The sequence below is a fragment of the Triticum urartu genome, chromosome 5A (genome assembly GCF_056163025.1).
Source record: "Triticum urartu cultivar PI428250 chromosome 5A, HENAU_Tu73, whole genome shotgun sequence".
NCBI classification, from domain to species: domain Eukaryota; kingdom Viridiplantae; phylum Streptophyta; class Magnoliopsida; order Poales; family Poaceae; genus Triticum; species Triticum urartu.
Genome location: NC_141877.1, coordinates 654,837,200 through 654,853,556, shown reverse-complemented (window position 1 = coordinate 654,853,556; position 16,357 = coordinate 654,837,200). Strand labels below are relative to the sequence as shown.

Here is a 16,357-nt window from a genome sequence, read left to right as displayed (position 1 = left end):
TGGTTCCGCCCTCGGCGTTGACTGTGGCAACTTGCTTGCAGGAGCTCGCCTATTTTTATTCGTCAAAGGCCTCTCGGGCTCTTCATCATCATCATCGGGGAGGTCAATAATGTTAGGAGCTGTTCAAAGTTCAATCGACAAAATCACATCACCCAATGGTACACATTGCAGTCGAGTCGACCAAATAAAGACAGAATGGCAGAAAGCATACCCAGATTGGAAGTGACCGCATCCTCCATTACCTCATCCTCGTCCCTGTAAGCTGAGGTCCCGGAAGTAGCAGCGCTGCCATTTCCAAAGTTCGTCTGGTTAAATCAAGAAAAAACAAACAGCACGGGGCGTCGAGTGAATACAAAGGGAGGCACTCACGCAGAAGCGACGGGGATGTCAATCTTAATCTTCGGCAACGCCTTCCGAGGCTTCTGCTCTGCAACTTTGGGATGCTTTGACGCTTTTTCAGTCGGGGTTGGTGAAGAGGTCCGAGGACGCTTTGAAGACTGACCATCCTGAGCAATCGCCTTTTCACGGGCGCTCGATCGTTCTTGGTCAAGCTTGGATCACCTCTCCCTGCGAGGAGGCGACTCGACTTCTTCTTCGTCACTCGAGTCGTCGCTTTCTTCGTCCCCTTCACCGTCAGAATACCATTCACCACTGTCGCCGCCGCTCGCCTCTCCTTCCAGGTCTTGCTCTTGCTCTCCGTTGGGCATTGAATACATTTCGATAAGGGCCTAAAGGAAAGCAGGAAGAATAAAGTCAGTCGACGCAGTTTAGACAGCTGCGGGAGTGAATTCAGATTACAATCAAAAACTCAGAATCGGACCTTCTCTGGTACATGGGACTGGTCGAAGGGAGGAACTCTCCTGGCCCCCCTGGGGTTGTCCTTGTTTCCGGTCATGCCCGACAGCCACTTCTCCAGTGTGTCGTCGTCGACCTCCTCCGGGTGAATCCGAGTGGAGTCATCAAGACCCGAATACATCCACATCGGATGGTCTCGGGCTTGAAGAGGCTGGATGCGCCGCTGAAGGAAAACCTCCAAGAGATCCATACCGGTGACCCCGTCACGGATAAGCTGGACCACTGTTCGACCAGCACCCTAACCTGCGCCTTCTCCTCCGGGAGCACCTTCAAAGAGGAGGGTTTCCTCACTCGGTCCATGGTAAAGGGAGGGAGGCCAGTCGACTGCCCTGGCGTCGGCTGGTCTTTGCAGTAAAACCAGGTCGACTGCCATCCGCGAACCGAGTCGGGAAGAATCATGGCTGGAAAGGAACTTTTCCCTCTCATCTAGACACCAAGACCCCCACACATCTGAATCACTTGTGTTCTCTCGTCACTCGGATTGGCCTTTTTCACCGTCTGAGAACGACAGGTGAAAATGTGCTTGAAAAGACCCCAGTGAGGCCGACAACCCAAGAAATTCTCGCACAAAGATACGAAAGCAGCGAGATACACGATTGTGTTGGGAGTGAAGTGGTGGAGTTGTGCCCCAAAGAAACCCAGAAATCCCCGAAAGAAAGGGTGAGGAGGCAAGGAAAATCCACGGTCGACGTGGGTGGTAAGGAGAACGCGCTCACCCTCCCGAGGTTGCGGCTCGGATTCCTTCCCCGGAAGCCGCGCCGATCCATGGGGGATCAGCCCCCCTTCGGCTAGGTCGTCGAGGTCTTCTTGGCGGATCGCCGAGCGGATCCAGTCGCCCTGGATCCAGCCCTTCGGCAGGCCGGCTCGCGAGGAAGGTCCACCCCGACTGGTCGCCTTCCCCTTCGCCTTTGCCGTCGCCTTCTTCGCCCGCTCTAGAGCCGCCGTCTTCTCCTTCCCCATCGTCGCCGGCGAGACGCGTACGGAGCGGCGGCGCTGGGGCGAGAGCGAGCGCGACGAAGAAGCCTGAAGAGGAGAAGAGGGAATGGGAACGCACTGTTCAAGAAACCCCGGTCCAACGCCTTATATGAGGTCGCTTCCGAGTGGCTGACTGGTAGGCCCGGGCGGTCCTGTCAAATCCCGTAACAATCGCGCGCGTGATACGTGGCGAAAAAGGTGGCGCGGAGATCGAGGCGGCTCCGCCCTATCCCATCCGATTACTGCGGCCTCCCCCGTCCCGCGCGCTTCCCAAAATTCGGATCCCGCGAAATCCACGGGCAGCAGAACAACTTGTCAGACGGAAGATCTCCTCCACGCCGTCACTCGGAGCCTTTCAAGTAAAGAAACTCACTCGACAAAAAAACTAAGAATGGATCAAGGCGACTGAAAATGAAGTTGCTGTCATCACTCAAGTTCATTGATCCGAAACAAGATATGCTCATGGCATGAAAAATGAGTCGGAGAAGTTCTCAACTCCTTCCCCACTCAAACCTCGATCCATTCGGGGGCTAATGATGAAGCTGTGTACCTAGGGTAGGGTCATGGACCTGTCCCAACTGCCCTACCCAAGGACATCTCTAGAAGAAATCACCTTTCAATCGACTTGGAGGTGTTCCACTCGACAGACTCGAAGACACTCGACCAAGAAGCAATCACTCGACCAAGACCCAACCACTCGACGGCCAGGAGACCTAAAGGCACTCCGCACGCTAACGGTCGGTTATTAAGTAGCTTTTATGGTCATCATAGCACTTTATTAGGGGCGTTACCAGTAACGCCCGACCTTAATGTATTTAAAACCCTGCACAACTGAGGGCCGGAGGGGTCCGGCGTACTCTATATAAGCCACCCCCTCCTCAGTGTAAAGGGTTCGCACCCCTGTAATTCATACACGCATAATCTAGTCGACCGCCTCCGGGCTCCGAGACGTAGGGCTATTACTTCCTCCGAGAAGGGTCTGAACTCGTAAACCTCGTGTGCTTACAACTTCTCCATAGCTAAGATCTTGCCTCTCCATACCTACCCCCTACATTACTGTCAGACTTAGAACCACGACAGTAACACCTTGCGAACCAGCAAGGAGAAATACAAGAAAGCCACATTGAAGTAAAAATCCGGCGCAATGCTAGTCTTCTTCCACCATGTAACGACCATTGACCCAGATAACACTGTTGATTTATGAGTGCTTCAAGCACATAGCACTTCAAAAAGAGTCTTACTAATCAGTCGTCATTGGTGGGTAGGCGAAAACCCATTTTTATTTTTATTTTTTATTTTTCACTTTCCTTTTCCCCTTATGTTTTGTTTTTCTCACCATTTATGCTTGGTTTTAACTATTTTTAATTTTCTTCCACTTTCTAGAAAATATAAAAATGCTTATAAGAGGAACACATCCATTATTTCATTATGAACATTTTCTCTGAGGTAAATGAACAACAATGCATGAACTTCTTTCCATTATCAAGCTGATAAGATTTTTTAAGATTTATGAAGAAAAAGAAAAAGAAAAAAAAGTAGGTATTGTACTAGCTTATTGGCATGCCATGTGTGGCCCGTGTAGAATCTCTTCATGCGTCAAGGCCGCAAGGGTCGTCACTCACGCACGCACGCGGCTCATGAAGGTGAGCGGCTTGGTGAAGAACCTCGGTGACAACTTCTCCTACGGCTGGCTCAAGCAGGCGCCGCCCTGCTTCGACCACCTCACCGTCGACGCCCTCGGGAGCTCCAGGTCCTCCTTCATCGATATGGAGGACCCCGCAGAGCTCTTCTCCATGCGATGGACCACAACAACGACGAGCGACTTTGACTTCGGCGTCCTGGTGCTCGGAGGAAGCGCCGCCTCCCTCGGGCAGCTGGTCAGCGCGAGCTAGATCTCCCGCGGCGGCCGCCTCCTCCCCTGCGAGCCGGGCGGCTGCTCCGGTGCCTCTGCGCAACAAGATGGCCGCGGCTCGGTGGCCTGTAGCGCCATGGACGACATGCCGGGGTTGTTGCCTCCGTCGTTGCCACTGTTTCACTCGGCGCAGAGCACGCCGCTTCGCTGAGCACGTGCTCCAGCGCGACGAGCAAGCACACCGGGCAGCGCGGCCCGAATATAATTAGTCATGATGATTATGCAAATATAATTAGTTTTTTCACAAACAAACAAACAAAAGAATATAATTTGTTGGCTCGAGTTATGCGAGCTTTTTCGATCTGAAGATTTATATATGATCACGTTCACAATGTTCGGATTAATCTAATCTACCGGACCAAGGGAATGCAATTTGTGGACTCGAATTATGTGCTTTTTAGGAACATATTGTGTTCTGATTAACATATTCGAGGGATTGCGAGCATCAACATGGTGTACTATATCCCAAGCCCAAATGTCTCTATAGTGTTGACCTAGTGCTCGTTTAGCGTGTTACCTTTGGCTTCTATTCATAAGTAGAAATGGTTAACATATCTGTGTTGCTTTGTTAGCTAGCGGGTCCAGCAGTGTAACAGAAATGGACCTGAACAGATCGGGCAATCCGCACGCGTACGTCGGGACAGCATACAGTGCCCGTTCAGGCACTTAAAAATACCAAAATTATTGTTCTCAGCACTAATATTAATATCCTATTAAGGAGAAGAAATTAAACAACAGAGTTGTGCTTGTCATCCATCTCTGTCCATATATACAAAAGCATAAACAAATTTGACCAAAAACTCCACCCATGCATCATGCCATGTCATGGCATGGCCACAAAAATTAAAAGTTACTCGGATCGCGATCCCGCGGCTCGTATTTCCCACCAGCCAAGAGAAATAAGAGGACACGGATACGTTTGGCTACGTGTTGTGCCTGTCGAACTGCACATGAATGTTATGTCGAGAATGGGAGAGGGACAATACGTACGTCTACACGATGATCTACCGCGTCAGCCAGCAGCAGCAGCAGCAGTAGGATGAGATGATCCGTGGAGTGGAGGAAAGCAACTCCACGTCCACGTACCGGCGGATGCAACGTACTACTAGATAGGATGCATTAGATTAGATTAGATTAGATGCGGGACTGTGGAATGATAGCTGTGGTAACAATAAAAAGTGGCAGTGCAAGTGCACGCTGTCATGCGCGCGCGCGCGCGCGCACACACGAGACGCATATGCAAAATGTTTCTTGTCTCTTTTTTTTTTTTTGCGGGGGGGGCAAAATGTTTCTTGTCTACTTGAAAGAGTGAAAAGAGAGCCGGCTGGTGGCGTCTCCCGTGGTCGCCGGTCGTGGATGCAAAGAGTAGGATTTCGACCCCTTTTGGGGCGTCCAAGCACCGGCACTGCCATCTATTATTGGCTCTGATAGGATATGGCAAATTATGGACGCAGCTAAGCAATTGTTTGGATTGCGACTCGCGATGGAATGAATAGACAAACATAAGACCTACGTACAATCGGCGTCAAATAATTGGAGGCCATGGTACGTGCGTGCGTAACCATATTGCATTCCCTTCCGCATTGGTCGTCGGTCGCCGGAGCAATGCAAACGTACTCCCTCCGGTCCTTTTTACTCTGCACATTGAATTTGCCGAAAATCAAACTTGGCTAAGTTTGATCAAATTTATATTAGAAATTATTAGCATCTATAATATTTAATAAATATAATATAAAAATATATTCCAAGATGAATCTAATGATATTGATGTTGTTATGTGAATGTTTATAATTTTTTATATAAACTTGGTCAAAATTGGATGAGATTGACTTCGAACAAACCTAATATACAGAGTAAAAATGACCGGAGGGAGTACGTCTGCGTCGGTTGATCAATCAGGCAGCCCACCTGAACCCATGCCTACTGAATGCTGCCTTGTCTTCGGTACTCCGTACCCACATTCAACTATGCGTCGGAGCCACGTATATGCACATGCATGCGTGTGCAGTGCAGTGCAGGGTGTACACCACGTACAGGTACAGTATCTTGTGGTACGCCTCTACTACATGATACAGTAGCCATAGGCCTGCTGAATGGCGGAACGGTCGGATGTTTTGAAATTCAAACGCACGCGGATTAATTGGATGTATGGATGGATCGGCCGGCCGGGACCAGTACGTCCGGAAAGGCATGCAGCAGTACGTCTGGATCGATCGGGCAGGGCTGGTTGTCGCGACTTAACGTCGTGGCCAGGCTGCACTCGCATTTGGGCGACAAGCTTTGAGCGTCGGACGGCGACGGCGGCGAGCCCGTCCAAGCCTTTCTTTCTTCCCATTTGGACGAGACGAAAGCGGAGCTAGTTTGTCGCCATGCACGTACGCTCTCGCCGGAGCGCGCTGAGGTACGTGAGGTCGCGGCCGTGGCCCGCCCCGGGCATGCACGCGTGCAAAGATGGGACGGGCCTACATGTGCGGGCGCTGGGGCACGGCCGGGGCCATGTGGTGTGTCGCTCGCTCGTTCCATCTCACATGGTGATGGTGGCCGTGGCCTCCGTTGTGGCCTCGTGTCGTGTCGCCCGATGCCACGGGGGCCCTGATGGACGTTCCCAGGGCGCTCCCCAGCCCAACAGCTAGCCGCGGCTCGAAGGTAAACAGAGAGCTAGATCGATCGAGGGGTGTGAGTCTTCTGCCAACCCCAGAGGCCACATAGTAAAAGTAGAAGGATATAGAGATGCCAAGTTACTTTCTTACTTCAAGTGGGTCTTGCGTGCATTGGATTCATTCACAACAAGTTGCTGGCTATGGCTGGCTAGCTAGCTAGGAATGGAAACGGTGCCCGGGCCGGGTACAAGCCTACTCAACAGCGACGTACGTGGACGTGGTAGCCTGAGCACGCACACATCGATCATCATACGTAGGCTGCTCCGGTCTGGTCCCCGGACCGGACGTACGGGTGTGCTGGTCGACGTCAGTCCCACGTGAAGCCCATGAGCAGCGGGGGCGAATATCACTGCAGTAACATCACTGCAGTATCTTTCTATGGTATATATCAAAAGCATGAAAAAGTTACAACATTCTAGATTCATACAGGCCCATATGGATCGTGTCAAAAACCCCTTATAGGAGAATAATTGCAACATATGCAGCATGTGAACCAAACGATTCGCAGCATAGATGCAGCATGTGCATGAGACCTCCAAAAACCCCTCAGCATGTCGCCAGTGTGTTTGAAGGAAAGCACACACGAAGTTTCTAGCATGTCAAAAGAACATGCGCAACATAGAAAATTAAATCGGGGTTGCTAATGATGGACCGGGCTAGAGTCCCGCCGCCGCTAGATTCGGCAAGCCCGGATCCATCCATCATGGCCCCGCCGTCTTCCCAACCTCTCTATGGCATAGACAACTCTGATTTGGCCAATAACAAAAGCCCCACGGTGTGGCCATGGCAGCGAGACCTTCAAAATGAGGAGGATAGATACAAGAAGGTTCCATTAAGGGTTGTATTTGCCAAACACCTCTTTGCCAGACGGTATCTCATGAGCTTGCATGGGACTTCCAACCACCGGCCTCTCCTAATCAAATAGAGAATATCCTATGGAAACCAAATCACATTTAAAACTCTATGGAAATCATGTTTGAAAGTTTCTAAAATTTCTTTAAAAGTATGATACATTAATAAGTTAATGTTCTATCATCATGTGAAAAATTGCAAGTTCAAGCACAAATTCATTTACATGCTGTGAAAAAAAACTCAACAATGAGCAGTGGCATTTACTGTTCGACACTATTTATGGTGGAATTTGTTATTTTCATACCTAATAAATAAATTTATTTTTGAATTTAGAATTTAACATGCTAATAGAATACCACCTTCTTAACATATCAATTTTTTAGATTTTTTTGAAACTTCAAAACATAGTTTTCTACTCGGTGTTTACCGGTTTCAACCCTAACTTGATTTCCAAGGGATACTATTCTCTTTAGAACCAACCATGTCAAAAATCGTATTCATTGATCATAGCAATGAATTGTCGCTAAAATTGCCCACTTCTCCCTACATGGGCCGACACCTCTTGGAAGCTTCATTAGTAAACGATAGGTGGTTACCACAAATTTTCATTTTGGGGTTCTTATATTTTTTATTTTCCTTTTGTTTCATTTTAGGTTTTATTATAAAAATTTATCTTCTAATTCATTCACAATTTGAAAAAAATAAAGAACACATGTATATACTAATATTTTTTTTAGAAAAATAGATTTTTTAAATTGTTTTCCAATATTAAAATTTTTCAATCTATCAAAAACTGGTAGCTGGTTTTTCAGAGAAGGAATGTTATACATTACTAATTAACGCTAAGAGTGATGAATAGGACCTCCATGGAATCTCCTACGGCCGCACGGGTTGGGGCCTATTTAAAACTTAAAGTGACTGTTAAAGGGCGCCCCTATGTCTCACTTTAAGCGAGATAAGGGGCAAGCCTCACGTCGCGGTGCCCCAGATTGGCCTGCCCATCTGCGTGGGAGGCCACAACTGCTTCTTGTTCGTCTGTTTATTTTTTCTGTTCTTGTCTTTTTTCCTTTATTTTTTTCTTTTCTTTATACTATAAAATATTATACATATTTTAAAAACTCTTTAAAAACATATTTGACAAATCTTGAACAAGTACATGAAAAACAAGGTTGAATAAGTATTAATAGATGTTGAATGAGTATTTGAAAAATGTTGAACAAGTATTTAAAAATGTTGAACGAGTATTCTGAAAAGTTTGAAAAAGTATTAGAGAAGGTTGAATGAGTATTTAAAAACTATTCAACATGTATATGAAAAATGTTGAATAAGTAATAAAAAATGTCGAACTGAGTATTTGAAATATGTTGAACAAGTATTTGAAACATGTTAAATAAGAATTAAAATGTTGAACGTGTATTTGAAAAATGTTGAATAAGCATTCCTACAATGTTGAATGTATGTACAAAAAATGTGATCACTTATTTAAAAATATTTTTTAACATATACAAAAATGTAGAGTTAAAACAAAAACAAACATAAAAAAACATATATAAAAAGGAAGAAAAAAGACAATAAAACAAAGAAAAAATGCAAAAAATAATGAAAGAAAAATGGAGAAAAAAAAACAAGATAAAAGTAAAATAAATAAAAAATAAAACGGCTCGAATAGCCTTAAGTAGGACGCGGCACTTTTTCTCTTTTTACATACTATATGCGCGCCTTAATAGGCCGGCCCAATACAATATCAGAGCAGGAAAAGCTTCAGCGAGACAAACCTATCGTCTCGCTTAAACCGAGAAATATCTCTTCGATCCCGCAGCCCTGCGACGCTCCTGTCGGCCAGTCCATTTAAGGGGTCATCTCTTCTGACTGAATGCGGTTTTGCCTGGTTTGTTTTTCGAATGATTTTTATTTATTTTAAGTAAATTTGAAGAAATATACGAATGTGAGAACAGTTCAAAAATTTGAAAAAATATTCCTAAATTCAGTATTATTAGAAAATTGAATAAATAATCAAGATTTTGAATAATTGTGAGAAAACATTCATGAATTAAAAACAACTGCCCACAAAATCTTCATGAATCTGCGAAAATGTTCACGAATCCTGGATTGTTCAGGCATTTGATTTCAGATTAAACATTGATCAGGCATTTGATTGCAGATTGATCAGGCACATGATTGTTCAGGCATTTGATTGCAGATTAAATATTGATCCTGGATTCAAAATCTTCATGAATCTGAGAAAATGTTCACGAATTTAGCAAATACTCGTGTAATTCAAAGAAAATCATGAAGTCAAAACAGTTCGCCGAGTATGTATGCAAATTTTCAAAATATTAATTTCGTAGAATGTATGGAAATTTAAAAAATGTCCGTGAATTGATCAAATGTTCTAGAATTTAGAAGTGGGCATTAATTAGAAAATTCTTCATGAAATTTAAAAAGGTTTGCACAAGAAAAATATTAATTAAATAAAAAATCATGAATTTGAAAAATGTTCACGAATTCAATTTTCTGTTAAATGGAAAAATATGCACGAACTTAAAAATTATTCATGAATTTCCGAAATTTTTGTGTATTTTTTTTTTGCAAATTTGAACATGTTCATATTTTTCCATAATTTGAGTAGTGGAAAGAACGGAAAAAGGAAAAAAAATAATAAAGAGTGAAATAAAACAAGATGAAACATGGCAGAAACCCGAGGGAACAACCTTCTAGGAGGTTCGCAAAAATGGCGCAAAAGGAATTCCATATGGGCTGGCCTACTATGCAAGTGAATCGGGAGTGACATGCGCGAATAGGAATCGCGTGAGCGGTTATGAGGGAGAGCTCCTATTTGATGCCCGCTGGTGGGAAATAGTGGAAGCGAAGCACATTGTGCGAGTACAATGGGCCGGCGCGAGAGCATTCACTATAACGGTAGTGAACCCGTTTCTAGAAGGTTCAACTTGGGGAAATATCAGGTGCTCCCGACCTAGGGTGCTCCCCATGCTTCAATTTCACAACATCAATTTTAAATATTAAAAAATGGAAAGAAATTGTAAGTGTTCACAAGTAATGTGACTACTGCCTCTAAAAATTTCTGGTCCAAACTCCAAATGCACACTGAGAAAAAAAAAAGGTGAAATCTAGCATGAATAGTGTAAAAAAAAGGACAAAAGCAACATTGACACTATTCACATCTGAATTTGTCTATTTTTGTTTCTCAACGTGCATTTAGAGTTTTAGGGGTTGTAGTCATATTCCTTATGAACACATGCAAATTTTTCCAGAAATTTTGTTACATTTTTTTAAAATTGGGGCAAAGGAGCACCGCAAGGCTGGGAGCGCCTGATATTTCACAGTTTCACCTCAGTAAACCGTTTCACTGTAGCAAACCCATTTTTTGTTGATGATTTTACTTTACTTTATTCCTTTTCCCCCTTTTCTTTTTTATAGTTTTTGGTACTACAAACATCTTTACAATATGCGGTGAACATTTTGCAAAGTACACACTAGACATGTTTTAATATATGGTCATTTTTTTAATACAGTGAACTTTTTTGTAAAATACGCTGAACATTTTCAGTATACATGCAATAATTCTTAGCATACGCTAAAAAATTTTAAATACACATTGATGAACATTTTTATAATGCACGGTGTGTTTTTTTAATATACATTTAACATTTTCTTAGTATATGATGAACATTTTGTTGGGGCATGCGAATTTACATATGGGCTGAAACAGACCCGAAGATCTGAAGCTACCCACGCTTCCTTGATTGCTCGATTTGCACCAAATTTTATCAAAACCCCCAAAAAAACAAATTTTACTGAAAAAAAAAGTGGATTTGCACCAAACGACACGAGACGAGACGAGTCACCTGCCGCCACGCCGCCCATAAATGCGTGTCATGCCCGTGCTCGGCTCGATGCATATGATGCATCCATCCTGCACCACCACACCCGTCCACTCTCGTCAAGCTCCTACGCACAGCGCATGGAGGCTAGCAGCTCGTCGCAGCACCTCGTCGAGTACGACAGCTTCTTCTTCGGGTGGCTCGACAGCGCCGAGCAGTCGTCGCCGTCCTTCGACCGTCTCATCGACAGCGTCGGTCATTCCTTCCGAATCTCAACGTCGTCCTCCTTCATCGACTTGTACCCCGACGACGATCTCTTCTCTATCGACGGCCTCCCACTCGGCGCGGAGCACGCGGAGCCCGTGCTCCACCGCGACCAGCAAGCACGCAAGGCCGCGGCCGACAACGCTGTGTGCCGGGAGGCGCCGCGCGGGGTCGTCGCCCTGGAAGGTGCTGCGGTTCGTGATGCCACTGTACCGGAAGGTCAGAGCGATTGCGCGGAGGCACAGCAGGTTCACGTTGGCGCGCGGGGCCCCGCCGAGCGTCGCGTACCACGGCAGGGCCGACACGGACGTCCATGACGCCATCCTCTATTGCAACAAGTCCAGCGTAAGTGCATCTCTACAGTGTAGCGCACGCACGTGCACGCGCGCTCATTCACGCTTGCTGATTCATGAGTAATTTCATCTCTGTTTCAGGGGTCAGGTGTGTAGGACACTAATCGCATGTCAGCTAGGGATACTCCCTCCGTCTCAGAACATAAGACGTTTTTCACGCTTAGTCCGTCTTACATTTTGAGTCGGAGGGAGTACATGATTTTCTAAATTTTTTTAATGGGATGACTTTCTAAATCCGTGACAGCTTAAATATACACCTTTTGTATCACGAAAACATGACGTTCTTTATCCTATGGATGTCATTTTCCTTCTCTTAGCGTTGATGCGGCGGTCACCGACCATAAGCAAAAAGAGGACATCATCCATAACCACTTTGCCGAGGTCATGGGCAGAGCAAGCACGAGCTGCGTTGACCTTAATTGGGATGAGCTTAATATCCAGTCGCATGACTTGGATGATCTCGGTGATCCCATCACCGAGGATGAGGTTTTGGCGGCCATAAAAGCAATGCCGGGGTACCAGGCTCCCGGGCCGGATGGCTTCACGGGCATCTTCTTCAAACGTTGTTGGAAAATTATTAAGCATGATCTCATGCGGGTCATCCAGAGCTTTGACTCGCTCCACACATCCCACTTGCAATGGCTCAACTCTGCCAATGTGGTGCTTTTGCCCAAGAAGGAGGGGGCGGAGGGCGTCTCTGACTATAGGCCTATTAGTCTTGTCCATGCCGTGGCCAAGATTATCGCCAAGATTCTTTCCCTGCGGCTTGCCCTCACATGGACGTTCTCGTCTTCAATGCCCAAAGTGCTTTCATAAAGAAGAGGAGTATCCATGACAACTTCATGTATGTGCGCAATTTTGCGAGACGGTTGCACAAGCGCAAGACTTCAGCCCTCCTCTTCAAGCTTGACATTAAAAAAGCTTTCGACTCGGTCAAATGGGAATACACCCTAGACTTATTACAACGCAAGGGGTTCCCTTGCAAATTCCGGAATTGGATCGCCGCTCTACTGTCATCTTCCTCTTCGCGCGTTCTCCTCAATGGGCTTCCGGGCCCCCCGATCAAGCACGGCCGCGGGTTTCGTCAAGGGGACCCAATTTCACCTCTACTGTTCGTCCTTGCAATTGACCCCCTTCAACATATCCTCGACATCGCAACTCACAAGGGCATCATCCATAGGATCCGTGGCCGTGGCGTCATGATGAGAACCTCCCTCTATGCGGACGACGCGGCCATCTTCATGGCCCCAATCAAGCAGGACATCGATAACCTCTCAGTCATCCTAAGGGGTTTCGGCGAGGTGACGGGACTCTGCACCAACTTCCACAAGAGCTCGGTTGTGCCCATTCGATGCAGCCACCTTCCTCTGGAGCATATTCTGAGTAGCATTCCGGCGACCCGCGCCACTTTCCCAATCAAATATTTGGGCCTCCCGCTCTCAGTACGACAACTTCGGAAGGTCGACTTCCAGTATCTTGAAGACAAGGCGGCCGGAAAATTAGTAACTTGGGAGGGACAAAGCATCACAACTATTGGGCGCACTACCCTTGTCAGATCGGTCATCACCTCACAAGCGGTCTTCTCCATCACATCTCTCATTGTGCCACAGGGCACACTTCATAATATCAACAAGATTGAGAGGGCCTTCCTCTGGTCAGGGTCGGACAAGACGACCGGCGCAAAATGTAAGGTCAATTGGGACATGGTCTGCAGGCCTACGATCTATGGAGGCCTGGGCATCCTCAACACCGACAAGTTTGCTCGGGCCTTGCGACTAAGGTGGCCATGGTACGAATGGAAGGAGCCTACCAAGCTTTGGGTTGGCTTGGGCAACCCGTGCACCGAGGAAGATATGGATTTCTTCTATGCCTCCACCACAATCATCGTTGGCAATGGTGCAAAAACACCGTTCTGGGACTCCTCGTGGTTGCTTGGTCGCAAGCCCAAGGATATTGCCCCTCTTATTTTTCAAGCCTCAAAAAGGAAGAGATCGACGCTTCGTCAGGCCCTTCGAGGGAACGCTTGGATGACCCACATCAAGCATGACACTATTGTCTCCGTCGCACACATCCGGGAACTTTTCTCGCTTTGGGCTCTTGTGCATGACTTCCATCTTGACGATCACGTTGAGGACGACATTGTTTGGAAACATGCTGATGATGGGCAGTACTCGGCGTCCACAGCATATAAGGCGCAATTCCTTGGCCTGACGCACTCACCCATTCACCACATGGTTTGGAGAGCTTGGGGCCCCCCTAAGGTTAAATTCTTCGCCTCGTTAACCTTGCAAGACCGGAACTGGACCGCCGATCGGTTGGAGCGGCGTGGTTGGGACAACTGTGGGCTTTGCCCGCTTTGCAAATGTGAGCAAGAATCGGGCATCCACCTCTTCGTCAAGTGCCGCTTCTTCATTAGGCTCTGGCGATCGGTCATCGACAAGTTTGGTCTTGTGCACATGGACACCTCCAATTGGCACCTTGAGGATTCCCTCATGCAATGGTGGGATAAAAGGACCGACATGCGAAACCCCAATAGACGAGCGATGGCCTCCCTCACCATGCTCGTCTCTTGGACTATTTGGAACGAGAGAAACGCGCGGGTGTTTCGTAACAAGAGTGCGCCGCCGCCTATCCTGCTCCAAAATATCGTGCTTGAGGCAAAACTATGAGTTACGGCAGGTGCTAAGAAACTAGGGCGTATTGTTGTACGAGAGTAATTGCCATGCCGTGTTGCAAGGGCGCTTGTAAAAACTCTAAACTCTATTCTCCTCTTATTTAATGGATGAGGCAAATCTTTTGCCTCCGTTTCGAAAAAAAAAACATGACGTTCTGGACATATTATATATATATATTACAATATAATGCCATGTTTTCATGAAAACCATATGTAACAAAAAAAGAGAAATATAATATTCTAAACATATTTTCTTTGAGGTAAGATTGTACGTATGGGTTCCCCAACACACACACACACACAAAATCTGAACAACTAAAATGATATTGGAAACCGAGGTCATGTTCAAAACGTCATGCTTTTGTGATACAAATGGAGTATGGTATGGTCTTTATGTTGCGTTCTTTAAACGGTTGTGTGTGTATGTGTGCACACGTGTTTCAAAAATGATTCTATACTACCTAAGAATGTACTCTCACTCCTCGCGGTACCACGTAGATGAATTGTTATACTACTTTTTAATACTTTTTAATAGTTATTGGATACCCCTACTTGAGTTATATGAAAAGATATATGTGACAATAAGACACGGCACATGTGATGTATGCAAAAGAGAAATGGTTTTCTAACATGTACATCCACCGTCTGTCTTCGCCTAGCTCTGTGTATCACATTTTCTTGTTTCGTCGAAGTTTGTCTTGTTCTAAAACATTACATAATGTTATGTTGGAATTTTTCTTGACTTTAAATTGTATTCTATTGTATACCAGCAAAAGGAGAGCCCACTTATTATTATTTTTCTATAGTTCCATCTCTTTTATTGTTTTTCAGCGTATCTTCATGTTAATTCATATATATAAGCAAAATCCAGACACATGAATCTCCAACACATTGAGCGACAAACCAACATAGGCTATCTATATAGCATGCATGCTAGAAAAATCGTTCTACTTTGGGTACCGCTATTTGAATGAGTTGTTTAGTACAATCATATATGGGATATAAATTGTTATTTTCTCTCTCATATATATATATATATATAAATTAAAAATGCTCTTGTTAATAAGTAACATGTAATAGCTACAAGGCCATTGCAAAGAAATTTAAGGCTGACCACAATGGGGAGTATCAGGTTGAACAACATAAACAAATTAATTTATTCGATCAAAAATAGTGCCGGGTCAATTATTTGAACCTGCACCCTAATACTATATAGCGCCACAAATACCACTCCAACCAAGAACATGTAATTTTACAAATGATAAATTTCTCTTTATATAACATAATGGCTCGTGTGGGTAAAATGGACCATTTTCAACATTTCAGTTTTTTTCCAGTTTTTGTAAAAATATGTAAATTATAATTGTGTTCTATAAATGATATATATATAATTAAATTAAAGTACATTAAAAATTCATATGATTTAATAAAATATCTCCACAAATAATTTAAAAATATATATTAAATATTAAATGAAATTAATTTTACAATTTTTAAAAGTGCTCACATTTTTAATGAAATATTAAAGTAACTTAAGAAAGTTTTGTATATTTAAATAGATTCCCATATAATTCTAAACATTTCCACGTTATAAATAAAATATTTATGTAGTACATAAAAGTGTTCATACTTTAAGAAAAAAAGTGTTGTTTTAAAAAGTTTATATAGTATATAAAAGTTTGTGTGTGTTTTAAAAAAAGCGAACCTAGTGCGCCCTCAGATTGCAGATCCTCACGTGCACAATATTTGAATAAAATAGACATTTTTATAGTTCGTAAATATTTAAATTGTATGTATATGTTTTAAAATAACACATGAATTATTTTTAAAATGACATGTAAAATTTAAATTCTTTTTGAAATCATGTTCGTTATATAGTCATAAATATTAATTATACTTAGAAACATGAGACCTTTTTGGTAGAAGTGATATCCAAGGCTGATATAACATTTTGTCGGATGTTTGGGTCA

The 16,357-nt window shown here is 44.6% G+C and overlaps 1 pseudogene; it reads left to right on the top strand.

The window, feature by feature from the left end:
- The first annotated feature begins 3,276 nt into the window (after positions 1 to 3,276).
- Positions 3,277 to 11,809, top strand: LOC125531978 (uncharacterized; annotated as a pseudogene).
- Positions 11,810 to 16,357: the final 4,548 nt, after the last annotated feature.